The sequence below is a fragment of the Fukomys damarensis genome, unplaced genomic scaffold (genome assembly GCF_012274545.1).
Source record: "Fukomys damarensis isolate Sample0158 unplaced genomic scaffold, DMR_v1.0_HiC HiC_scaffold_7, whole genome shotgun sequence".
Classification (NCBI taxonomy): Eukaryota; Metazoa; Chordata; class Mammalia; order Rodentia; family Bathyergidae; genus Fukomys; species Fukomys damarensis.
Window position 1 is genome coordinate 4383901 of NW_022900919.1, and position 26884 is coordinate 4410784.

General features: G+C 43.4%; 2 pseudogenes; both read left to right on the top strand.

The window, feature by feature from the left end:
• Nucleotides 1–1565: 1565 nt before the first annotated feature.
• Nucleotides 1566–6916, top strand: LOC104872088 (annotated as a pseudogene).
• A 15715-nt stretch (nt 6917–22631) lies between these two features.
• LOC104872087 lies at nt 22632–25988 on the top strand (annotated as a pseudogene).
• The last annotated feature ends 896 nt before the right edge of the window (nt 25989–26884 follow it).

Below are 26884 nucleotides of genomic sequence, written 5' to 3' on the forward strand. Positions count from 1 at the left end.
CCATTTCTGATAATACCGGATTGCCCTTTCCCCTTGCTGGGGCAAAATATCCTTCTTAAGCTAAAGACCACTACTTTTTTTTTTTTACTCCACCTGAGGCTCAGATGTCTCTCTCCCTTCATACCAACTGTCTTTGACCATTGCCCCGAGGAGTATCTCCTCATCGGGGAAGAAAACCCAGAGGGAATAAGCTCTGGGACTTATTGGACATATTTCAGGAGGAGTTCCCAAAGATGTGGGCAGAACCTAACCTGCCAGGCTTGGCTGCCCACCACGCTCCAGTGATAGTCGAGCTCTTGTTGCCAGCCACGCCTGTGTGAGTTTGACAATACCCCATCTCTAGAAGGCCAGACAGGGGATAGCCCCTCACATCAAGAGGCTGATGGACTTTGGGATATTCACTCCCTGACAATCTCCATGGAACACCCCATTCCTACCAGTACAGAAACAGGGGGCATCAGATTACAGGTCAGTTCAGGACTTGAGAGAGGTTAAACTGGCAAGTGGTAACTCTGCATCCTACTGTCCCCAATCCATACACCTTCCTGAGTTTGCCCTCTCCTTAGCACCATGTAAGTATATACTGTGCTAGATTTAAAGGATGCTTTTCTTAGTGTGCCCCTAGCCCCAGCTAGCCAGCTAACTTAGCTTTCAAGTGGACTGATCCATTTTCCAGAGGCTCCTGCCAGCTCGCCTGGACCCAACCGCCTCAAGGATTGAAAGATGCACCCAACCTGTTTGGTGAGACTCTCCAGAAGGACTTGGTCAGTTTTCAGTCCCACCACCTTGACCTCACTCTGCTTCAACATGTGCATGATTTGTTATTATCGGTTGCTAGCTATTCAGACTGCCTGCAGGGGACACGAGAGCTTCTTCAGCTACGAGAGGAGTTGGGCTACTGTGTTTTGGCCAAGAAGGCACAGCTCTGTGCCCCTGAAGTATTGCACCTGGGTTTGAAATCTCAGAAGAAAGAAGAATCTTGTCCCAGGCCAGGAAAAGGGCCATCCTCCTGATACCCACACTAGCTACCAAGTAACAGGTGGAGAATTGCTAGTGCAGCTGGATACTGTTGCCTATGGATACCTGGTTTTGCTGAGGTAGCAGGGCCCCTCCATTCTGCTATGAGAGGAAATCAACCCCTATAGTGGGGAATAGATGAAGAAGAAGCCTTCCAGAATCTGAAAAGAGCTTGGATATCATCTCCGGCTCTGGCACTACCTGATGTTACTAACCCTTTTCATCTTTTCAACCATGAGGTAAGAAGGATTGCTAAGGGAGTCCTAACACAGTCCTGGGAGTGCCCTATGGCCTATCTTTCTAAAAGACTAGACTCTGTGCCCTTAGAATGGCCTTCATGATGTTGGGCAGCAGCTGCCACAGCTCTATTGGTCAAGGAGGGTGATAAGTTGACCCTCAGACAGGACCTGGTCCTAACTGGCCCTCACTCAGTAGAGACTCTGCTCAGGGGACCACTAACAAATGGGTGGCAAATGCCCACCTCACTCAGTATCAAAGCTCTTGCTCGACCAGCCTCGCATAGTCAGGTTCTCAATCTGGCTACACGGATGCCAGATGACCCTGACATCCCCATTCATGACTGTGAGGAGGTGCTGGGCCAAACCCAGGGGGGCCAACCGGACTTAATAGACAATCCCCTGGCCGAGGCGGATGCTACCCTCTTCACAGATGGAAGCAGCATGGTGGTGAGCGGGTACGGAGGGCGGGAGCTGCCTTGAGTACGGTTGATCAAGTCATCTGGGCCCAGCCTCTGCCTGAGGGAAGCTCGGCCCAAAAAGCAGAAGTGATTGCCTTGAGATGAGGAAAGGAAAAGAGGATAATGTGTGCACTGACAGGAGGTTTGCCTTGCTACTCTACGTGTCCACAGGAGCATCTACAAGGAGAGAGGGCTTCTGACAGCTGCAGGGAAGACTGTCAAAGCAAAGAAGAGACGTGGTCTCTCCTAGAGGTGGTCTGGCTTCCCAGAAAGGCTGCTGTCATCCACATTCAGGGTCACCAAAAGGACAACACACTTGAAGCTCAGGGAAGTTGGCTTGCAGACCGTGCAGCCAGAGCTGCAGCCCCGAGGCCAGCTGAACCCTCAGTCATCCTGCCCGCTGTGAGTCCTCCTCCCCCTTTGCTCCCGACTACCCCCACTTACAGTGAAGAGGAAGACAAAGAAGTAAGCCAGCTTCAAGCAAAGAAAGATCCCCAAAGATGGTGGAAATGTCCAGATAGTTGCATCTACCTCCTGCAGGCACTAGGACGACAGCTCATCCAGCAGCTGCATTCGGTCACACACCTGGGGGGCTCCAAGATGGCCGAGCTTTTAGCTCCAAGAAACTGTCTTTCAAAGCTCTAAGAGCTCTAAGAGCTGGCCCACTCTTAGGTGCCCAACTTGTGTCAAGTGAATCCCCACCAGGGCCCATTTGCACTGCTTGGGGTCAGATTCCAGGGTAGAAATACTGGAAAACACTTGGAAATGGACTTCACAGAGATTAAACCACCAGTGGGTGCTATCGCTACCTCCTCATTTTCATAGATATCTTCTCAGGATGGGCAGAGGTCTATGCTACTCAGTAGGAGACTGCGACTGCCACTATGGTGGAAAAGAAACTTCTTCAGGAATTAATACCCAGATTTGGACTACCGGTATCCACTGAATCTGAAAATGGCCCCACTTTTGTAGCCTCTTTAGCTCAGTTAGTCAGAAGGGCACTGGGTATAAATTGGAAACTGCACTGTGCCTACTGGTAGCAGAGCTTGGGGCAAATGGAAGGGATGGATCAGACCCTAAAATCCACTCTGGCTAAATTGATTTTGGAGACTGGTGAATCGTGGGTCAGCCTTCTGCCTTTGGCTGTCCTTAGAGTTAGATAAACAACTTAAAAAGCAGGTTTTAGTTCTTATGAGATTATGTTTGGAAGACCCTCTCCCCTGCTTCCCAAAGTCAAAAGTGAGACACTAGAAGAATTTTCTAACCAGTCCCTGTTAAAGTATCTCCAGTCTTTCCAACAGGTACAGAAAACTGTTCACTCACAGGTCTGAGCTACTCAGCCCCTGGCCAGCTCTACAACATGCCACCCATTCCAGCCCCAGGGACACTGTCTTCATCAAAGCTTTTCGGAGTGAAGGACTGGCTCCAGCCTGGAGGGGACCCTACATGGTCATCCTCACGAGGCCCTCGGCTCTCAAGGTTGACAGAATCTTGATGTGGGTTCACCACTTTTGCGTCAATTGGGCAAAACAGTGGACTGCTGAGCTGGGAATTGGTCCTTTAAAGCTAGGGCTAGTCTGATCATAATTGTGACACTTGTCCTCATCGTGTTTGTGCTGATGAGGCTGAACTCCAGGGAAATGCAATGGGGAAATTCGCACTCCTTTCTCCTCACCTCCTTTAGCTCAGGAGAAATTCTAGGTCATGTCACTTTTGGTACTATCCACCCCTGACAACCTCTCAGCTTGCCTGGGGTCAATCTCTAGAAATTAATCAGAAAATATTGGGGAAGCTACTACTATCAGTTCATAAACCCGGGAAGCTGTGACTTGGATGCATGTCCAGGATCCACTCCATTTGGACAGCAGGGCTGTGGGTCCCCGGCTGATTTCTACGGCCCTAACTGGGGCTGTGTAAAGATTGCCTCCTACAGTGGGGGACCGAATGTCACTCATGATCTCATAGTTGGGAAACATGGGCGCCAAGTCACAATTCTGATACAAAGGGCCTGGGACTCTAAATGGGCCACAGGATAGAATTGGAGCTTCTGCTTCTGGCTCCCTGAAGGACTAATTCCTGACCCAGGGGGAATCATTGCTTTTAAACCTGGTTGCTAAGCTTAGCACTGAGACAGCCAATAGGACCCTTAATGGAAGTAAAGGACCCCTTACTTGAGCCTCTGTAATCCTTCCTTTGAAGTGTCCACTCTTAGCTACCAATAAAGCAGACCTGCCATGTGTACTGCCTCCCTCCCTATTTTTCCATCCACACTATGTTAAATCTGACTCAGCCAGACATGGCTCAGGACTGTTGGCTCTGTCTAAAAGCAAAGCCTCTCATGTAAAGGTACAATATCCCAGTAATGAATGTAACTGTACTGTATACCTAGAATATACCAATAAACTCAATAAAAAATGTAAAAAAAAAAAGCAAAGCCTTCTTTTTATGTGGGTGTGGGAGTCTTGGTGCCAGTCAAAACCTCAAGTACTGCCTTAGCACACACTTCTGTAAAGCTCCCCCTTGACAACTGGTGAAGTTTATAGAAATGCAACCTGTCTGGGGACTTCTTCTTATGCTACGAGTAACTCCCCTTTCCATGCTGTGTGTAGCTAAACTGGCTCTGGAGCTCTTTAAGGATTATTTTGCTCCTGAAGGCACTTGGCTGGCTTGCACCTCAGGACTCACTAGGTGTGTCAGGACTCCTGAGGGAGATACTAGGCCTGGAGTCTTGGGCATCCGGTGAGAGTTCTCCCTGAAGTTTATGTGTACAGAGGACCACAGGGCTGGGATTTCATAGTACCCCCCAGGACTACCATACAGACATAAGAGAGCAGTCCCCATAGCCATGCCAATTTTGTTGGGACTGGGGGTAACTGGCTCAGCAGCTCTTGGAACTACCGCACTGGCTAAAGGAGAACTTGGACTCTCAGCCTTAGCAGCCCAGGTAGACACTGACCCCAGCAGCCTGCAGTATGCTGTCAAGACTCTTCACTCCCAAGCAGAGTAACTAGGTGAGACAGTCCTCCAGAATCAGAGGGGACTCAATCCAGTGCTCCTGTCACAAGGAGGATTACGTGCTGCTCTCAGGGAGGCATGTTGTTTCTGTATCAACAAGTCTGGTATAAGCCACGATACCCTTCAAAAGGTCAAGGAAACTCTACATAGATGTCAGAAAGAGAAGGAAAGTAAAAACTTGTGGTATCATAGCCTGTTCAATTGGAGCTCTTGGGTAACTACCCTCATCACTGGACTGGCTGGTCCCCTCATCCTGCTTTTTCTCAGGCTCTTGATTGGCCCTTGTGCTCTATCCCCCCGATTAAGTTTATTGGTACATTTAAAGCAAACAATACAGTTACATTTACCATTGGTGGCCCTCGTATTCCTAATTGGATAATTAACTTTGTAAAACAGCACACAGGCTCTGTTAAACTGATGTATATGAGATCCCACTACAATCCCTGTATCACCCCCTGCCCAATAGAGAGGCTCTCATTGAGTCAGTGCTTTGACATCATGCTTGGAGGAGTTGGGAATGTGACAGCCAGCCCGACTCCAGCTTGTGCCTCATGCCATTTTGAAACTGTGCTTGAGCAAAGTGCTAGTGAACAAAGCACCCCAATTCCCACATCCTGCTTGGCAGTACACTTGCTGCAGTTGCAGAATTTTTTTTTTGTAGCTCACTAGTGAGAAACCTCCTAGTGCCCCCCCACTAACCTGGCATGGTTCTGCTTCTGTGAGATTCCCCTTGCTCTCCCCTGAGCCCTCCCCAGCTGAAAGCATGATTTAAAAGGAGAAATCAAACTACTACCCATTGCTAAGGAAACTTTCTGGATGCTAGCTCCTCCCCGGCCACTGACTATAATAAACAAGCTGGAGTCTGGCACAGAATGTGGTGCATGTCTATTGTTTGAACGTGCTCATCCATAACACTAGGAGACTAATTTCTCATGAAACACAACCCCCATTCAAGAAAACAACAGAATCCAGGCTGCTTTGATTCTCAAATGTGTGTCCTTCTCGGGCAGAACTGCTTGTAGTACCATTATTTTGGGGCTGTTTGGGAGCTCACTGACATTGCTTTGGGTCATTAGAACAGACCAAGTCTGCGCTGGATGGAGGTGCACCCCCACCCTTATTTTACTCCTGGCATCTCCCTGTGCTCCTGCGAGTGAACAGGCTGTGTGGGCTCTAGAAAACATTGCCACTGATGGCTCAGTTCACCCTGACTTGGTTATCAAATATGGCACATTTGATCTTCTCTTGGCTCTTCTTGCCTTTCCCGTTATGTCATCTTTAGCAGACGGTTACTTACTTTTCCTTGGACACTTGGGAACCTTTGTCACAACAAAGATCCTGCTCACCCATTAGATGTCGCTGATCAATTTCTTTGGCTCATCTCCTGCATCAGAAAGATCATAAAATATTATCAGATACATGCTGGGATTTTTCTTACCTTACCAAAGTCCAAAGGAATGTATTAAAATGGTTGTAAAAACAGAAGTACTCTAGCTGATGAAGCTTCTAGGATGTAATGAAGTGACAGTTATGATTCCCATGCTAGGAGCCATAGGGAATATTGCCATGGAAAAAAGATGAACAGACTCAGATTGGATAGATGCAGAATGGTTCTTCTCTTACCCAGCCTGCTTACCCATCCCCAAAGTAATATTTAGTAGGAAGCTAAACAGAAAATATGAAACATCACACCTGGCTGCCAGGGCAGGAGACATCAAGTTGGAAATCACCAATTTGTCCGATTCCTGGTCAGTGTCCACTAAGGCAGACTTTAAGACACAACAGGAAGTTGGATGGGCAGTGTCCAACTACACAGTGGTGGGACAGTTGAACAGATTGTATACCTTGTTCATTGTGATGTAACAGAAGCAATGATGAATCTCTTATCTGCAAAAGATACAAAAATGATCCGGGTTATTCTTTCTGGGTGTCATCTGAAATATCTTTCAGACTGCTGAGAAACTAGGTAAAACAGAAACTTAGCATAATGATCAAGGAATGTGAAGTTTTGTAAAAAATCTGAGCTCTAATAAACTATGAAATGAGTCTGCAGTCAAGGCCCCATTAAACTTGATAGAGAAGTATTTCTCAGAGGCGGAACAGCAGGATCAAAATGTGCTAGAAACTACCCATGAAGGCTATAGCTTTCAAGTTCAGGACAGGGCTCCTGGTACCTTTACCTTCTAGATTGTACAGACGGGGCATCAAGTTTTCATTGTGTACCATGTTTAGTGTAAATTGACCTATGTGTTCCTCTTCTAAGGACTATTTTTTAGATGTGCTTTGTGATTATAGCACTTTTTACAATGAAAGTAGACTAGAACAGTTCCAAACTGTACCTAGTATATGAAGCTTGTCCTCTGAAGAGATTTCTTATTTCTATGCATAATTTCATATTTTGCAGTGTTCTGTAAATAAAGAGTAAATTCCACCTTTTTCTTTGCTTCCAAAAGGGGAGGGGAATAAAAAGTAATTAAACAGAGGAGGAATCTGATAACACAAGCTCATCCATGTAACCAAATTAAAAACAACAGTGAAGAAAAGTGAGTAGGTAGGATGGCATATGTTGTGTGCAATTGAGGAAGGCAGATTACCTCTGTAGACTTCGTACTTAAAGACCAATAACTCCACATACTCATGAGGAAAAGGACAAAAATAAAAATGAGGGATGTCGAAGTCACCAGGAAGAAAATAATAGGGAAGAATTTGTCACAGCCATAAGAGCATAATGAGACAGGATATCTAAATATGTAGTGGGATCCTGGATGAGATTACCCAGTAGAACATGGATATTAAATAAAAATAAGCAAAGTTCAATCAGATGTGGGTGTCTGTGAATGATCTTGTATATTTTGGATTGTTACAGTAAACTTCACACCAGCGTAAGAGATGAATAATAACGGAAGTAGGGGAGGAAAGAAGGGACATTTCTGCTGTAACTTGGAAGCTATTTTAAAATCTAAGTTTATTCTGAGGTTAAAAAAATCAAGTTTAAAATTTGGAACTTCACTATTGAGCTTAAGAAAATAAACATCGGCAATAATGTTGCTGCCTTCATCCTTCCTCCCCAATATAACCCTTAACCTACTGAATATATGTGTTAAGAAAGAGAAGTACTCAACAGGGCATGGTGGCACATGCCTGTAATCCCAGCACTCGGGAGGCTGAGGCAGGAGGATTGCTCTGAGTTCTAGAACAGCCTGGGCTACATAGTAAATTCCAGGTCAGTCTCAACTACATAGCAAGACCCTGTCTCAAAAAACCAAAAAAAAAAAAAAAAAAAAAAAACAAAACAAAACAAAAAAAGTATTCAATATCCCAAACCTGAGCCTTGCTTAAATGTTATTCAGAGCTAAACCTTCAATTCTCAAATGAAAAGTCACTAAAGTTCAGAAATTAACAATAAAAAAATCTGCTAATATCGGTTAATTTCTTTTTTTGCCCGGGCTAGCAAATACACTGAATATTAATATCCCACAAATAAAAACTTAAGCAACTGCTTAGGAAAAGAAGTCCACATGCATGCATATTACTTAATGAAACATATGAGAAATTCGAGGGAGATAAATGAGAATATTAAAGTACATGTGAGAGGCCATAAAGAGAACCATACCCACATGTGCACATGCTAAGGAAAATGTACTTTCAGGGCCCAGTATGCCCACTGCACGCACGTCATGTACCACCTGACAGCCTCCTGGGGTAGCTCCAGCTCAGCTCTCTGTGCACAAGAGATTCCCTCATCCTCACCGAATATCAAGTAGACTTCTATAAAACGGAGATGGAGCAAATCAAGAGTCCAACCAATGCCTAAAGATTTCAGGGAAGGAGAAGAGAAAACAATATGATAAGGTGTACACATGCCCCATGAAAAAGTGTTCGGTCTGCATTCAGGGAGCCTTAGAATTCCACCTAATAACATTAGCGCCTTTCTGAACATTTACTCATGTGCCATATGATGAAACAACTGGAACAAATAACACTTGCAAGAAATTCTTCCTTGTGGTTCCTAGGAAAGTCTTTGCTCCTGCCTTTAATAACCAAGGGAATATCAGGGTGGCCTTTCCTGGAGAGGCATAGGATTGCTGGGGAGGAGAGCTTGATGTTTTCGGCTACTGGCCTGGGAATGGGATGATGTCTTTCTAAACGGGCAAAGGAACCTGTCAGCATGGCCTCAGCATAGGATTGAGTTTCAAAGGTAGGAAACTGGGCAGATTCAGACACTGTCCATGTTGAAGGGGGGACGAGTGTGCCCTCATTTGATGAGTCCGATCCAGCAGACTTTTGCCAGTGAGGGCTGGAATTGGTTTAGCAGCGAGTAGGCTAAGTTTATGGTCTTATTCAGGTAGGGAGGCAACTCAGACAGTGTGGGAGTTTGGTGGGGTCTGGTCCTATCTCAGAGCCGTGGGTTGTTGGGGTAGTGAATTGTATGTTGTTTTGGGACTGGGGGTGGAAGACATGAAACGGGGTAATAATTAATCCAATCAGTTAGGAGACAGAGATAAGAAGGGAAAGACAAAGAGAAGGCCTGTCCCTGGAGAGTGGGAGGTGTATCGGGACGTGGTGGAGATATTTAAGAGCAGAAAGAGGAGTGAGTATAAGTCCTGCCAGGGGAAGGAATGTGGCTACCAGGAGGCACCATCGGGTGCCGCTTCAGTTAGGAGGGCTGACGGAGGCTAAGCCTTTGGTGAACGCGGGTGCCAGGAGGAAGAGGCAAGGGAAGGAGGTGAGTGAGTGCAGTGGTGTCTACACGGGCGGTGTGGAGAGGTTGAGGAAGAGGAAGAAGGTGAGTAGGTGTACTTTGTCTGAGCGGAAGTAAGGAGCCCATGGAGTACACTTCTAGGCAGCAGCAGACTCTCCCCAGAGAGTCATCTAGGGCTGGGGACTCCAGGGAGTCCAGTCTGAATCTGAGGAGTTAATTTGGGGATGGGGGAAGCACACATTCTGCTTAGGGAAGAAGGGATTCCAGCAAATCAGCCTGTGGAGGGTGAGCAGTGGGGAGCTAGCCTTAGGGAACTGATGAACTGGCAGACCAGGCAGGGCATCTATAGTTTCGAAATGCAGGTTAGGCGATTAGAGGTGGGGAGAGTTCATGGGACTCTTAGTAGGCACTGCTGCAGCGGGGCTGCTGCAGGAGTCTGGGAGCAGGTTGATATCCCCTCTCTTCTAGGTATTGTAGGACAGAGGCGGTGTCTCGGTGAAAGGACACTGAGGAAGGGTTGTAGAGGAGGAGACAGTGCATAAATGGTAAAAGGCGGGAAGTGGTAGGGTGAAGGAAAATGAGGTCGTGGGCTGGGGCTTGTCTGAATTAGCGAGGGTTACCTTGAAATACGTGGAGCAGGACTGTCCAGGTAAACTGCTGTGATTAGTGGGTGTCTGCGTCCGTCCATGGGAAACCAAAAGGGTGCTTTGAGTCAGGGTATAGAGGGATGGCAAAGAAAGCATCTTTTAGGGCAAGGACTGAGGAGTGGGTGGTGGGTGAGGGACTAGAGGAGAGGAGCATACATCGGTTGGGGACTATAAGATGAATAGGGAGGAAAATTTGGTTGATGGATGGGAGAGCTTTACTAAGTTGTGTGATTTATTAGACGTCTAGACATCGAGGGCTGGGGTGCTGAATGGGGAGTTGGGAATTCGGAGGTTATGTTTCGGAAAGTGAGCAACGATGGGTTTTCGTCCTTGGAGGGTGGATCAGGCAGTGGGTATTGGTTTGGGGCAGGTTAGGAGTGGTCCTTTCATGGCGATGTGGACGGGAAGGTGAGGTGGAGCAACAGAGGGGGTTGAGAGGTCACAGACGTGAGTGTTGAGGGAGGGAGATGATGTGAGGTAGGAGGGATGTTTAGCAGGCGGGAGAAGAATGATTAGGGTGGGGAATCAGAGCTTGGAATAGTGAGGCTGGCAGAGGGCTTTGTGAAAATATTTCTTCTCAGGATTGGGACTGGATGGGGGGAACGACTAGAAATGAACAAGTAAACAGTTTTGTTTTTCTTTAAACTGGAGTAAGAGCAGAGGGCTTTGAGAGCCCTGGGCACAGCGCTGTCAGCGCCCACAACAGTACCTGAGGCTAAAGGTAGCTGTGCTGAGGATGAAGAGAAGGCGGAGTGCACTGCCCCCGGACTGATGAGAAATGAACAGTCTTGGACTTTGGCAGCTGTGACGGTCCGACGGGCATCTGGGACCCCTGAGGTGCGTCAGTCCTCTCAGCTCCTATCAGTTAGGACAGTGAGGACAACTGAGCCCTGGTGAGCAGCCCTGGGATGGGCCTGGACACCCGAGGACAGTCTGCTCCCAGGGAGGGCTTCCGCATGTGAGCATGGCCTGGGAGGGAGTCCTGGCATGCAACAGTCTTTGGCCCAGCGGTCTACCTGGTGACATTTAAAGCCGGGTTCTGCACCCCTTTTCCTGGATACCTGATGGTTGTATTTGGCCCTTAATTGGCTTTTAGCCCTTTTGGTGGGTTTCTTACGGTGACACAAGCAGATGTAAGTCAGAAATAGACTGGTAGTGGGTAGCCATTTCACAATTATTGAAATGACATATGGATCAATTTCTGATGGAAATCTGAGGGCCAATTTAATTTTCTGAAGTTTTCTTGAATTTATGGGACAGATTGAGTATCAAAATGTATCTTTAAAATAAGGCTCTTCTGGACTTCCAGGTTTTAGAGCAAATTTTTTGAGTGGAGGCTAGGTGAGACATAAACTTTGACAGATTTTTATCTCCCATTTGAGTAATTTTCTTTAATTTGTCATAACAGACTAATTTTTGGGCTGTCTTTCTTTAGGCCCTTTACCAGGCAGGTTACCATGTAGTCTTGGTACTTCCTGGAGGGAACTCACCCCTGTGCATCTGCGATTGAAATTTCACGGGGGCTTGGCCTGGGGACGGATGTGTTCTGTCTTCTAAACTGAGCTCAAGCCACCTGTTTTTGTAAGAGGATTGAGCAAGGGACTAAATCTGTCTGTTCTTGATCCTCAGTGAGTGCATAGAAGGAAGGATGACATTAGAAGTAAGGTTAAGTCATACATTGAGCAAGATAGTGAAAAATTTTTTAAATATATAATGGGGTCTGTGAAAAAGGAACCCAAACACTGATTAATCTGAGAAATCTCGGATGGGGAAAAGATCCATACAGGTGGGACATATCTTTGCTATCTCCTGAAGAAGAAGCTAGGCAACAGAGGGTAGGGAAGAAATGTCCGACTGCAGTTTAGACTGAGTGTGAGAAGGGGCTGAGATGGTCTCGTTAAGATAAGCAGGCGGGCTGGACGCGTCAGGTAAGTGCAGAGAGTGAGGGCTAGAGCAGAGGAGGTTACAGCAGGAGGTCCTGAAGGAAGCTCAGCAGCTCCAGTGGCCACCCCTGCAAGGAAATGGGGGCTGGATAGGAGGAGAAATGGAGATTACAGCAGGTTAAGAGGGAAGGTTGAGTCGGCAGGGAGGCAGGGATAGTGAGAAGTTGTTGAGGTTGAAACTGGTTAGGGACGGGTTGAGTTTATGAAGGGAAAGAGAGGCAGAGCCAGGGAGGAAGGATCAGTGGTCAGAGAGGAGTTGTAGTGTGGAGCCAGAGAGGAGGGAGCTGACAGAGGAGCTGAGAGGAGAGGTTCAGTGGGGCCACAAGAGGCACAGGGAGAGGGGAGGCTGCGAATAGAGAGGAATGCCTGGACATACGCAGCCTCTGACCATTTTCCTACCTGGTGACAATAATTGCCTTTTTCTCAGAGAACTGAAAAGATGAAAGTCACATTTTCGAGCCAGTGTGATTTGTTACCCAATTTGTATTGTGGTCAGGCCATATTACAAGAGAAATTGAGATGTTTTGGCTCCAGGTGCTGAATGAGATGAAGAGGCTTGAGCTTCTTGGGAACACAAGCAAGGGCAGAGGAAGGGGGATTAGGGGAAGGGATGTTGCCCACAGTGATGTCTGACATCATAAACGGGCATTTGGGAAAAGGAAAGATCATTGATCAATTCGTTTCCCAAAGCAGACAGAGAGAGTGGGTGACAGCCAAGTAGGCATCTCTGAAACTGTGAGGCCTCAGGGGATCCTGGTTCTGAGATTATGACCAGTATTGGGTTGTGAGCACATTTGAACCTGAGCTGGGTCAGACAGCACTCTGGACAGGAGAGGTTCGGAGAGGGAGTGGGTGAAAAGGTTGAGTAAAAGTGTCACTCACCTGACCTGATGAGGAGACCTGGACTAGCAGCAAGCTGTGGGTGGAAGAGGGCTGAGGTCAGATGTCAGGGTGGCTTGAAGATGTCCTATGGTGTTCAAGTGAGGGAGCTTCCTGAGAGGGGAGCTCAGACCTCCCTTTTCAGGCCACCAAACGTACTGTTCAGCTGGAACAGGAGAGAGATCAGCAAGGCAGGGGAAATCCAAGCACCGTGTGATGAGTTTATTGCCATCTGGGTGCAGATGGGCCAAGAGTGAAAAGCTTGTTGGTACAGGAAGGAGGGTGCATGCAGTTTATATAGGAGAGTTTAGGAACATGAGGGGGTATCAACTTGGAGTGTGGAAAGTTTTGGGGTTTCTGGCTGGTGAAAAGGACAGGGTGAGGGTAGCAGGGTAATGGTAGGTACAGTGGATGTCTTGTGGGTTATGGAGAATCGGTCTCCTTCTGGGTGTGAATGAGCGAGGTGGTAGCTGGCTTCCTGTCAGTGCTGTTCTTTTGAGGCAATGCATCTGTTGGGGTTTTTTTCTCTGCCAGTTGGGTGGAGTTCTTGTTCTGGGGCCTGGCAGCTCGTACCTTTAGATATAAATACAATATAATGCATCATTAAAACCTAACCGAAAAATAACTTCATGACAATTGGGTCAGGTAAAATTTCTAAATTTACACCAGGAAAGCATGTTCCACATAATAGAGAGCTCTCCTCACACAGTTGATGTGAGGAAAGACACTAAAGACAGACTGAGTCAAGATTAAGTGTCTTTTGTATTGCTTTACCATAGGGCTTTAGCAAAGATGCAGAACCTGATCATGACAACAGTAATCAGAACCGTGAAGGTGTTGGGAGGATTCACTAACCTAAGATACCTACATCCTGTATGATTTTAGTAGCAGGTTGAGACCAACTAAACATTACATCTGCATTTGATTCTACTTATGTCTTTTTGTATAACTTGTATTATTTATAATATGACTGATTCATATGGCTGAAATTAAACCATTGCAAAATTCTGAATGAAGGTGCTTACTACTTAATTTTATCTAATTGTCTAAAAATCTTTCAAGCAAGTAAATGTCTTATGTCAATCTTGTGTTTACTCCTAGTTGACATGGAATATAGAGTAAAATAGATTAACAAAGGTGTTTTAAACTTCTTCCATTCAGACCAAATACTTCTGGGTCTCTTCTCGTTTTATTTTATAGATAATTTTCTAGATTTTTTCCTCGTGTGATAATCTGGAGCTACGCTGATGCAAGATATCTCAGGAAAGTCCTACAAGACCCTTGTGACATTTTCCTTCCAACCTACACATACACCTTTTGTCAAATTTGACAATCACGGTATAACCGTGAGAGGCCAATGGACTTTTTTGGAGCAAGTGTAGATGAGAAAAGTTACATTATTACTTCTGTCTGGCCAATAATAGTTGTATAATATCGATTTAACCTCCACTCAAAGCTTAAAGATGACGGACATATTGTATGATTAGTGCAATAAGCAACTTTTCTGTGTGATCTTGCATTTCCCAGGTAAATTCATGGTGGCTAATGTGCTGTTTCTGCATTATTACTGAGAACACATGCTTAGACATACTTTGATATGAGCTGTTTAGCTCCATTTGCCTTCCTCTTAGCTGTTAGGATTTTTAGTAGAACACCATGATCACTGCTTTAAATTATAATGAATTTCTGTAACTTTCTAGTGTTTAATTTGAATAGAAATTTAAATTTCTCACATCAGATTCAGGACTTAGGCGACTCCCCCATCCCACAGGGCCTACAAGGTGTGCTGGCATCTCCGCTGTGAGATCTGTACCGACACAGTGCTTCTGTTACCTCATACACCCTCCCGGGGTGCAGCCCTTGTCTCCCCTGATCACACACCCGATGCCTCCGTTTTCCTGTGTTCTCCACATGACTGGAAAACTTCATAGGAAAGAACTGCACACCTGGCAGACAAAACCACAAAGGCACATGCTGGTGTACAAAGGTTCTGGTGAGGGGCTCACTGCCTCACTTGTCACGCTCAGACATTAGGTCACCTGCCAGTGTAAAGAAGGAGCTAAGAGAAGATATAATGTACATTTCCTTAACCCATTGCTGAATTTCCTGCATCCTAGGAGTCTCAAGGTGAAGCTCGTTCGGAGACAACCTAACGGTTCAGAAAACAGGGAAGAAAAGTACAACTTGTATTCAGACATAATGTTTTAGACTGTCTTTGACATCCATCCTAAAGGAGATAGAAATATGAAAGAGATACTTGAAAGTGTGCAGATTTCTACAGACTTAGCAAATGGTGTATGTGGGGAATGTGTGCCCTGAATTTGGAAATATGACCATCATCATCTTGAAGCTGTATTCTGAATTTAATTATTGAATAAAAACCAATGTGTCTAACTCTTCTTCCCTATTCGTGTCTTTAATGAGGTGAATATCAATCATTCCAATCACTCCATGTACCTTCAATGCAGATACGGATTCATAACAGGCTTCAGAAATGTTTCTGCTGGGCTGGGGATTTGGCTCAGTGGTTCTGCCACCTGCCTCGCAAGTGCAAGGGCCCGAGTTCAATCTCGGTACAAAAAAAAAATGTTTTGCTGCCCTCCTTTGCTATTGGACGAAGTCTACATTGAGAACATGGCACATGGAATGAGCTTTGGCATTCGCTGCCGAGAATTTCATGGAAATCATTTTATATAATTCACTATTAAAGGTGTTGCACCTATGAATTCAGCATCAGGAATTATAAGTCAAGAGCAAGGCCTAATCTCAAATAGTTGATTCTAGCACTTCTGAATACTCTAACCTATTTAATAAAGTGCAGATAGAGGGTGTTGGTTTCTTGCTTCATAATGGGGTGTCATTTGGGATGTTTACAATGGAAACTTTCTGACTATTCTGGAGGCAAGGCCAGCCTCTGTGAAAAGTATTCAAATTATTTGTAGGTTGTAGGGAATCCTACCCTTTGTGCTGTCAGAGTGGTGAGTGGGACTGGGGTGCTTGCTCAGCCTGTGTCCTCTGGACACGTGGTTACTTTACAGCAGAGTATTTTGTGTCAGTCTTCTGTGCTGTCTTAACTGTGCCCAGTTAGGATTCTTAGCAGTGGTTTTCCATGCTGGCACATGGACCTTCTTCCTGTCTAATTATAACACTTTCTTGAAGTGCCATTATGACTTGCATGGTTGTGCACCTACGTGTGAGGCATCTGTGGAAAGAATGTATTTACACTCTACAGAATGATCAATTACAAGGTGTCTGTTGACATTAAGCACTAAAGGGGGATTCATACAAGCACACACAGTAAGTGTTTCAGTTAAAACAATAGGAACAGAAAAAGTTTCTCGTGTTCCAAAAATCATCGACTGACAGCTCTAAGACTGGACTATCTCTTTATCAGCTCCTTACATAAAGACTTTGTCACTGTAATGGAAGCTAACTCCAGACCCTTCTGTTCACAAGTTCTGCATTTGGAAAATCTTCAGTAGGTTGAGCCAATAACCTGTCTGATAATGGAGTATTTTGGGAGTTGTGGGGCCCAGGAATGTATACTTAAGGATGTGGTAACTGGTGACTATTACTGGGGAGCGTGGTGTGCTGTGTAAGAAAGGGGCAGGGACCCTAAAGCTTGAGGGGAGTTTTGTGAAGCTGGGGCAGCTGGGTTTGGAGTGGAGGCTAAGAGGAGAAGTTGCTCTGATGTTCTCTGCATAGGCCTTTTCATTCAGCCCCCGAGGTCCAGAGTTTTTTGTATGTGTTCAGAAGGGGGGTAAAATAAAATTAATTTCTTTCACAATATTAGTCTGAAATACATTTAGCTATGAAGAGTTTTAACATAATACAGTTTCTTGTGTCCTTCACTTCTGATAATGAGAACACCTCTTATAAGGATAGGATGTTTAACTAAACTGAATTAGACAGTCACAGAGAAGGGCTACATTCTGACCTATAGAGTTTCTTCTCTTACTGGTGTTTTACAAATGCCACTTCTTTTTTCCTCTTTTAGGATCAAACTGAGGATACCAGTGGATTACTGGATTCAGCTCACTGACATGTTTATTAATTATTCATTGTTACACAGCAAAGAACCTCACCGCTGGGCAGCTCAAAGCCTTCCACATGGTACTCACAGCCTGTCCAGGTCAGGAATTCTGGTGCAGATGATGGCCAACCTCAAGGTCTGTGCTGAAGACGTAGCTGCAAGGAGATCCCCTTCCAGGTTGGTGTGACTGCTGTTAGCAGTTCTTTCCATGTGCAGGCCACGATGGTCTCAACAGGGAGTGATTCAAAACATGAAAGATTTAACACAGTGCCTTCAAGAACGCTTTGGAAATAAACATAAGGGAGAAAAGTAGTTCCCAACTCATTGTAAGAGACCAGATTACTTGGATACACAAACCTCAAAAATATGTTAAGGGAAGCCGGCCGTGGTGGCGTACACCTATAATGCCAGCACTTGGGAGGCTGAGGCAGGAGGATCACTGTGAGTTCGAGACCAGACTGGGTTACACAGTGAGTTCTAGGGCAGTCTGAACTACATAGTGAGACCCTGTCTCAAAAAAAAAATGTTAAGGGAAAAAAACATGTCCTTCTGTTTTATGAATACAAAGAAAAATCACCAAGAAGATATTAGCATATGGGAAAGGAACAAGAGAGAGGAGAGGGCAATGAGATTAAAATTGGAGAATTATGATGGGTTGAGTAGATACACCAACTCCATAAAAATAAATTTTACACACACACACACACACACACACACACACACACATATGAACAAAGGGGTCCAAGAGATATAAGGAGAGTGGAGGAGGAGGAAATAGGGGAGGAGGCTAAAAAAATTGAAGACGTGTCATGCACACCTAGCAACTCCCCATGATGAATGTGATCATGATGTAATACATTTATGTACCAACAAAAATTTAAAAAAATATTAAGAAACAAAACCCATTAAATGAGCAGAAAATTTCTTATCCCAAAAAGGGCATGATACTAACCATAAAATGTGTTTATTCTGAAAGTCTCAGTCATTCTGCTAAGATCAGAAATCAAACAAAAATGTCCACATTGCAATATCATGCTGGGCAGTGTGTTCAGGGATATCAGGGGAGAAAAACAAATATAGCACATCTTATAATTTTACATGTCTTTTTACATATGGAAAGAAAGTAAAATTATACCCATTTGTAAATGTCTTTACCTTGCATGTAGAAAACTCCTAAGGAATCCACAAAAACATGATTCTAACTAAAAAGTGAACTGGGCAAAATATGTAGCAGTGCCCAGCACTTGGCCGTAGTCCAACTCCACGGGACTCACAATAACCTTCTCTGAACTGAACACTGAGAACTGAGTGTGAAACCCATTAGCATAAGACTCCAATACCCAGTAGAGCACCAGACCTGAGCCCCTCTGTGGCACACACTTTAGGAAGTCCTGGTCACTCCTGAGGGTGTGGTCAGCCTTCTGGAGGCCAATGGCCTCAGCCCCTTGGCATCTTGCCATGGCACTAATGGTCTTCAGCTGGCTCAGCACAGCACCTCCTCTGTGTCTCACTGCACCAACTCCCCCCGCTGGACTCCACCCACACTCAGACTGTCCTCAGGGAGAGGACATTTTTTATATCAATAGAGGGGACACAGGTCTGACAGGAACCATGAGGGGTCAGTTAAAATCAGCAAGGTGCTGTATGAGAAAAAAACTAGATTCAACCAGACATGTTGGCATTCAGCTGTCCGAAGGACAATAACAGAACACCTAAGAAAAGGCAGTGTAAACACACAATCCCTGCAGGGTGAGCAGAGCAGGGCTGGAGTAAAAACAACTCACTAGAAAGAGACCTCAAGAGCAAACTAGAAAGAACAAAAATAGAACACATGGGGAAAGATGATTTTATAAACTGTGGTTGGAAAAGTCATGGAGAAGGAACATAGAAATGGCACTGCATTACCGGAAGGGTTGCCCCGGAGGTGTATCCTTTCGGAGACTCAGACACATTGGTAACTTGAGAATTTCTGATATTATCTTAGTGATACAAACACTGTGCTCCTTCTGTTCCATAACAAATTCAATTTTTATTGCAGTTCTATTTCATTTTTTTCTCCTACTGATCATTCGTTTTCTAAACAACTGTATGGGGATTTTAGAAATCACTTATAATCAGTCATTGTACATGTACATGAACTATAGTTTTAATGAAATGTTTTCCTTCAACCATTTGGGATCTAACAAACTCAGTTCTGGGTATGTTAAAATTGGAGTGGTGTTTACTGGTTTCCAATGAATATATTTAATGAAGATGAGAATCAATTTATGTTTGAAGATATGATTTGTGCTTTTATCTAAATTTTCAGGATCCAGGATGGGTCAATTAAATTACCAGAAAGTTCTGTAGGCAAATATTGGAGTTAACTGGACAGCATCTTCCATTCAGGATAGAAAGAAGATATTTCAGGTGCAAATGGTATCAGAAGGAAAATTGGAAAATCAAAAAATCCATGGAGAGGCTAGGGATTTAGTTCAATGTTTCCACCACCTGCCTCACAAGTGCAAGGACCTGAGTTCGATCCCTGCTAGTAAAAAAAACAAAAGGAAGATTAAACACACTTCAAATAAGATGAGGGCAAACAAAGCAAGTCTTATGAGATATTTTTAAATAGCTTGAAGTAACAAAGATGAAATCTTGTCCTACCAGAATGTGTAGGACACCATGAAAGCAGAGGTTAGGGAGAAATGTAAAGCACCAATGCATGTGTTAGTGATGAAAAACTACAATAGGACACACTGATCCCTTGCTACAGGGCATGCAGAGCTCATCCCATGCATTGAGGATATGCCTTTTAAGATCTTTTACAAAGACCCTCCGTAGAGAACTCTGAGTGCTGATCACAACCACGAACCGCTTCACCTAGAAGTAGCCAGAAAGGTCTTCATCCTTTGCTCCCTCACAGGAGTTAGGGGTACTTCTCCAGAGGGGGAAGTATTGTAGATAGGGAAGTTAATTAGATATCTTGTTGGCAGTTAGACAGGGCCACCACTTGAGGAGCCCCCATAGAGAACAACTGAGACACATTCACTGAAGACCAGCATTGTAAGAGGAGAGAAACTACCACAACCACTTAGGAAAAACAGCAGTGATTGATATTCTGAGTAGGTATCAATCACCTATGCAGGGGACCAAGATCTTCCAAGAGAGATTCCTGACCCACCCCCTGTCACCAAAAATCCTTTATGAATGCTATGCGACTTGTTTCCCCATTGGATCCCTGTTTAATCAACATTACTTAAGCATCTCTACTTGTTATAATCTTATTGGTTGTTCATAGTTTTGTCCACCTTGTGATTTCTCATTGGATCAATATTACTTAAGCAATGGTATTTGTAATGTTAACTCCTTGACTATGGTTTTGTCCCTCCTTGAACTTGCCTCACCTCATGGCTTGGTCCCATTCATACCTTTGAGAAGTTAGATGAGAGGGCAACTCACTTTCTGATCCCCCTTTTGTTTCTCTTAGACAGAAGCTATCTTTCTCTCAAGAAATTTTTCTACCCTAAAAAAAAAGAGATAAGAGATTAAAGTAAATATGGTTTTAATTTAAAACATTCATTATTTTAAATACAACATTTAAAAGAAGACAACCCAAAGATAGGATAAAATATTTAGTAACCAGATTTTCAACTATTACAAACTGCGCTGCTATGAATATCGGTGCACATATATTGCTGCAGTATGATTCTTTTAATTCTTTTGTGAACCTACCAGCATGGGAATAGCTGGGTCAAATGGAACCTCTAATTCTAGTTTTGTAAGGTATCTCCACACTGACTTCCACATATGAGAAAAGGACAAAGGGAAAAAAGTCTGTGAAAACAGGAAAGGGCAGAGCTGTTGAAGGGCGGTAAGGGAACTGGGCAAAAAAAAAAAAAAAAAGCATCATATACATCATGTAAAGCTACAAATTCCCAATGATGAACGTTATCATATTGTATACCTAAAATTTACCAAAAAATTTAATAAAAATATTTAGAAACCAAGTGGGTGATGAGTGTGTTTTTGTACAATATATTAAGGAGTCTTACTCAATAATAAAAATACAAAAATCCAATTAAATGGATAAATTATTTCAATAGGCATTTCTCTAAATAAGGTGACCAGTAAGCACCATGAGAAGGTACTCAGAACTTTTAGACACTTAGAAAAGCAAATCTAAAACACTAACATATACTACACTAATCTCAGAAACATGTTTTTAAGTGAAAAATTATACTTTAAAACACTCTATATAGTTCAATTTCATTTATATTACACTAAGGAATGGTGAAATTAAACACTCGACAAAAATATCACTTGTTTCTAATGTTAGTTAAAAGAGTAACTTTGAATAATCAAAATACAAGCATTTCTACAATATAGTGGGAAATTCCTGAATAATGTAATGCTGGAGATATAATATTGCTTTTTAATTTTTTATACTAAAAATTGTGAATCTGAATATATGAAAAATAAAAATATTTAATAGGCCGGGTGATCATGGAGATGAATGAGATAAAAATATAAAATGCATTAAATAACTAAGTGGAAAGCAGTGGGAGGAAACATGACTGAACTAACTTAATGAAGAAGCAGGTGGGGATTCTCAATTTAAAGAACTCGTGCACAGCACAAATAACTGTTTCCCATGGGGGAACGGCCTGATAATCCTGAAGCAAGTATGTATGTGTTAGACTGTAGTGATAAAGTTTGATGGACCCACGTTTCTCACTGGTAGATGACATGCAGGTAACTGGGAAGGGGAGCCCCAAAGAATATAGCACACACTTAGCCCACGTGGTCCTGGAGATATCAGTAAGGGTTCATGGATAATCTCACCTATGTATGTATACATGTGGACGCAAGTAGAAATATCGATGAGACGTTCACATGCACGAGTTGGTAGATGCAAAGATCTTTTCTTTCCTCTGTCAGTGAAAAGGAAGCTGACAGGACTCACAGGATTCAATCAACTGACACTCCAGGAGTGGAGAGTACACACAGTGTGCAGATATTGATTCTGACACTAGTTCCTGATAAGAGGAAGGAGGATTTAAGACTCGGAGGACAGGAGTTAGAGGCAAGAAAGTGGACACAATGTCCTTGGAGTGTGGAGCAGTGTCATGTAGTCATAAAACCAAATGACAATGATGCGGCTATTTCCCAATGAACAGGAATCAAACAAAACCCTGGAAACAACAGCCAACGAGCCAAAAAACCAAAACTGAACAGATTAAAATACAAAATTAAAAAAAACCAAAACAAAATAAAAACCCACACGCTAAGCAAAATACAAGGCACCAAAATGAGTATAAAGAAAATCAAGGTTACTCATTTGCACCCTGAGTTTGTGCACAAGTTCACTGTAAATGGAGAACTGACCAATTGCCAATGTGAAAGAACTTCAAATAATTTTAAAACTATATGGTGTCATAAGGAGTTGGAACAGGACTCCCTATGCTAAAGCCTGTGCTTTGCAGAGCATAGGGCTTCATCTCAAAGAAACAAAACACAGAGGGGAATATGCACCGTTTCTGGGCTGAGCCACAGCGGACACTTCCAGGCCAGCCTGTCCACAGCCTGTGAGCCCCACAACACCGCCTGAGCCCCCCAAGCCGCCTTCTCTGTCTCCTCGCTGTGTCCACCAATGGAAAGGCTGCTTCGCCATGGGCCCATCTGAGCAGATGCAAGAGCCAGGGAAAGACACCCAGACATGCGGTGGGGCAGAGCAGACGTCAGCGTGGAGCTGAGCAAAGCTGAGAGAGGGAGACGCGTGAGCTGGTTTCCGATCGGGCCACTTCACCGCTCCGGGAAACTGGAACAACCAGAGCACTCACTGGGAATCACTTTGGTGACGCTGCCAAAGCATCGATAGGAACGATCTGGAAAGCCATCTGCAAGCTACTCAAGCTGCTAGGAAACTGATTTCTCGTGAAAATCAGCCCCCAACCCCAGGCAAAAACATAACGCAGGCTGCTTTGTTTCTAAAATCTGGGTGCTTCTCGGGCAGAACCGATTGTGGTCCCATTCTTTCGGTCTGCTTAGGAACTCACTAACACTGCTTTCGGTCTCCAGAACAGACCAAGGCTGTGTGGATGGAGGTGGTACCCACACTCACTTCACTACGGCACCTCCCTCGGCTCCCCCTAGAGAACAGGCTGTGTGGGCTCTAGAAAACAGTGCAGGTGACGGCCCAGTTCACCCTGACTCAGTTATCAAATATGGTACCGTTGATCTACCCTTGGCTCTTTTGCATGTCCTGATATGTCATCTGTAGAAGGTGGTTACTTACCTGCTCTTACCTGGACACTTCTGACCGTTGTCACAGCAAGGACCTTGTGCCCCCATTAGATGTTGCTGAGCAAATTCTTCCTACTTTGGTTCATCTCCTGCATCAAAAAGATCATAAAGTATCAGCAGATGCATGCTGGGACATTTCCTCCCTTAACAAAAGTTCAAAGAATGCATTAAAATTGCTGGAAAAACAGAAGTTGTACTCCAGCTCATGAAGCTTCTAGGATCCAATGAGTTGCCAGTTATGATTCACATGGCAAAACCGTAGGGAATATTATCACTGAAAAACATGAATGGATTCAGAATGGTTTTTGTCTTACCTATCCTGCTCTTCCACCCCAAAGAACATCCAGCAGGAAGCAACACAGACAATGTGGAACATCACAGCTGGCGGCCAAGGTCAGATACAGCAAGGTGGAAAACCAGGATTCACCCCGTTCCTGGTCAGTGTCCTCTCTGAGGCTGTTCTCAGGACACAAGGGGAAGCTGCACTGGCTGTGCTGAGCTACACCAGCGGTGGGAGAGGCAAATGACAGCTCACTGAGAGTGAAACTAGTAGCATCAGGAAAACAAAATATCTAGGGAGCAATCAAATGAAACAAAAGACCCACACACTGAGAACTACAGCACTCTGAAAAAAGAGACTGAAAGGGACATAAGAAAACAGAAAGGCATCCTTTGTTCCTAGGTAGGAAGAATCAATATAGCCAAAATGGCCATACTTCCAAAACTCTTAAATGGATTCAACGCAAGCCTTACTGAAATCCCAATGGTATATTTCACAGAACTAGAGAAAAAAGTCCAAAAATTCATTTGGAATTAGAAGAGACCTAGAATAACCAAAGCAAGCCTAGGCAACATACATATGTCAGGAAGTATCACAATTCCCAACATGCAACTATACTACAAAGCCACTCTGATAAAAGCAGCATGGTACCAGCAAAGAAACAGACCCAAGGATCAGGGGAACAGATTAGAAGATGCAGAAACAACTCCTGACATACTCAGCTACCTCATATTTGACAAAGGAGCCAGATACCTTCACTGGAGGAAAGATAGCCTATTTAATAAATGATGTTCAAAAAACTGCATTTCAACTTGTCAAAGATTAAAACTAGACCCATCCCTTTCAGCATGCATTAAACTAAAATCCAAGTGGATTAAACATATAAACATTAAATTGTACAATCTAAACTTGCTGGAAGATACATTAGGTAGAACTCTTGAAGATATCAGCATAGCAAAAGACTTTATGTACAAATCCTCAATAGCATAAGAACTAGCATAAAGAAACAGCAATTGGGATATCATCTTTTTAAAATTTTCTGCACTGCCAGAGAAATCACAAGCAAAGTTAAGAGACAACCCACAATGTAGGAAAAAATATTTTACCAGTTGTTGCTCAGACAAAGGCCTGCTATTTACAATACATAAAGAACTAAAAAAAAAATCAGATCCCCCAAATATAAAGACTCAATTCAAAAATAGGCATCTGAAATGAACAGATTATGTTTTTCTCAGATAAAGAAGTAAAAGCAGCAAATCAAAGTATGAAAAAAATATTTTCAACATCACTGGTCATTCAAGAGATGCAGATGAAAACAACACCGAGGTTCCACCTCACCTCAGTGAGAATGGCTGCTATCAACAATTCAACCAGTAACAAATGCTGGTGGGGTTGTGGGGAGAAAGGAACCCTTCTCCACTGTTGGTAGGAGTGCAGACTGGGAAATCTACAGAAATCAATATGGAGATACCTTAAACAATTAGGATTAGCAGTCCCATTTGAGCCAGCCATCCCTCTGCTGGGTACCTTCCCAAAAGAATTAAAAGAATCATACCACAGTGATATATGATCACCCATGTTTATAGCAGCACAGTTTGTAATAGCTAAAACTTGGAAACAGCTCAATTGCCAATCAACTGGAGACTGGATAAAAGAAGTTTTTTTTTTTTAACGGAGTACTACTCAGCCATAAAGAATGATAAACTGGAGTCATTTATAGGAAATTGATGCATATTAAGGCCATAGTCTTAAGTGAAATAAATAAGATACATATGTAAATGTGGTATAGTTTCTCTGGTGTGAAAAACTAGAACTGTAAATAAGGATCAAAATGTATAATTTATATTGTGTAATAGGAAAAATGGTCTAAAAGAGTAGAGGAAGTGGGAGGGGTGGGGGAAAGGTAAAAAGGGCAAAGAAAAAATATGTGAAAAGGAAAACATGAAAACAATGTCTTTTTAAACAGTGAAGGGTGCAGGGGCTGAAGGGAGGGCTGGGGGATGGGGAAAAATAAGAACCAAGATAAGTCATGTAGAGGTACAAGATCCTAATGATGAACTGTATTGTATACCTAAAATGTACCAATAAACCTCATAAAGATTAAAAAAAGTGGTGGGACAGTTGAACAGATGGTACACTTTGTTCATTATGATATAATAGAACCACTGATAAATCTATTAACTGCCGAAAACCCAAAAATGATCTGGGTCATTCTTTCTAGATGTCATCTCAAGTATCTTTCAGGCTGCTGAGAAACTAGGTGAAACAGAGACAGTATAATGATCAAAGCATGTGGAAGCTGGGACAAATTGAAGCTCTACAAACCATAAAAATGAGTTTGTGGACAAGGCCTCATCAACATTTTCAGAAGAAGAAGAGAAGGATCAAAATGTGACCAAAACTATCCCTGGAAGCTACACTTTCCAATACAGGAGAGGGCTGCTGGTACATTTAACTTCTTCATTGTTCTAAATTCAACTTACTGTTCATCTTCTAGGTTCTCATTTTAAAATGTGCTTTGTGGTTGTAGCAGATTTTACAATGAAACTATGCTTCAACAGATCCAAACTGTACCTAGAGTATGAAGCTTGTCCTCTAAAGAGATTTATTTTGATGTAAAATTTCCTATATTGCTGTGTCCTGTAAATTAAGATGAAATTCACCTTTGACTTTGCTCCCAAATAAGAGAAGGGAATAAAAATTTTTAAACACTGAGGATTTAGCTCAGGGCTGCCACTGCCTGCCTCGAAAGCACAAGGTCTTGAGTTCAAACTCCAGCGCCATCCCAAAATTAAAAAAATAAAAATAAAAAACAAAAAATACACAATGTTTTTAAACACGGGATGAATCTAACACAAGCTCATCCATGTGACAAAATTTAATAAAAAAATTAAGAAAAGCAAGTAGGTAGAATGGCGTACACTGTGTGGTTTTGAGGAAGGCAGATTACCTGTGACTTCGTATTTAAAGACCAATAACTCAGCACAGTCATGAGGAACATGAGAAAAATCAAAATGAGGGATGATGTCTTGGTCAGCAAGAAGAAAAAACTTGCAAGAACCTGTCACAGCCATAGGAACATAATGAGACAGGATATCTCTATGTGTTATGGAATGCTGGATGAGATTCCAGTGTAGCAAAAGGATATTCAGTGAAAGATAAGCAAACTTCAGTCAGGTGTTGGAATTAGTGGATGATAGTGCATAACGCTGTGTTGTGAGAGTAAACTGCACACCAGCATATGGGTTGAAAAATAACGGAAGGAGGCGAGGAGAGAAGGGACATTTGGGCTGCAACTTGGAAACTGCTTTCAAATCTAAGTCTATTCTGAGGTTAAACAAACAATTTTAAAATTTTGAACTTCACTGTTGAGCTTAATAAAATGG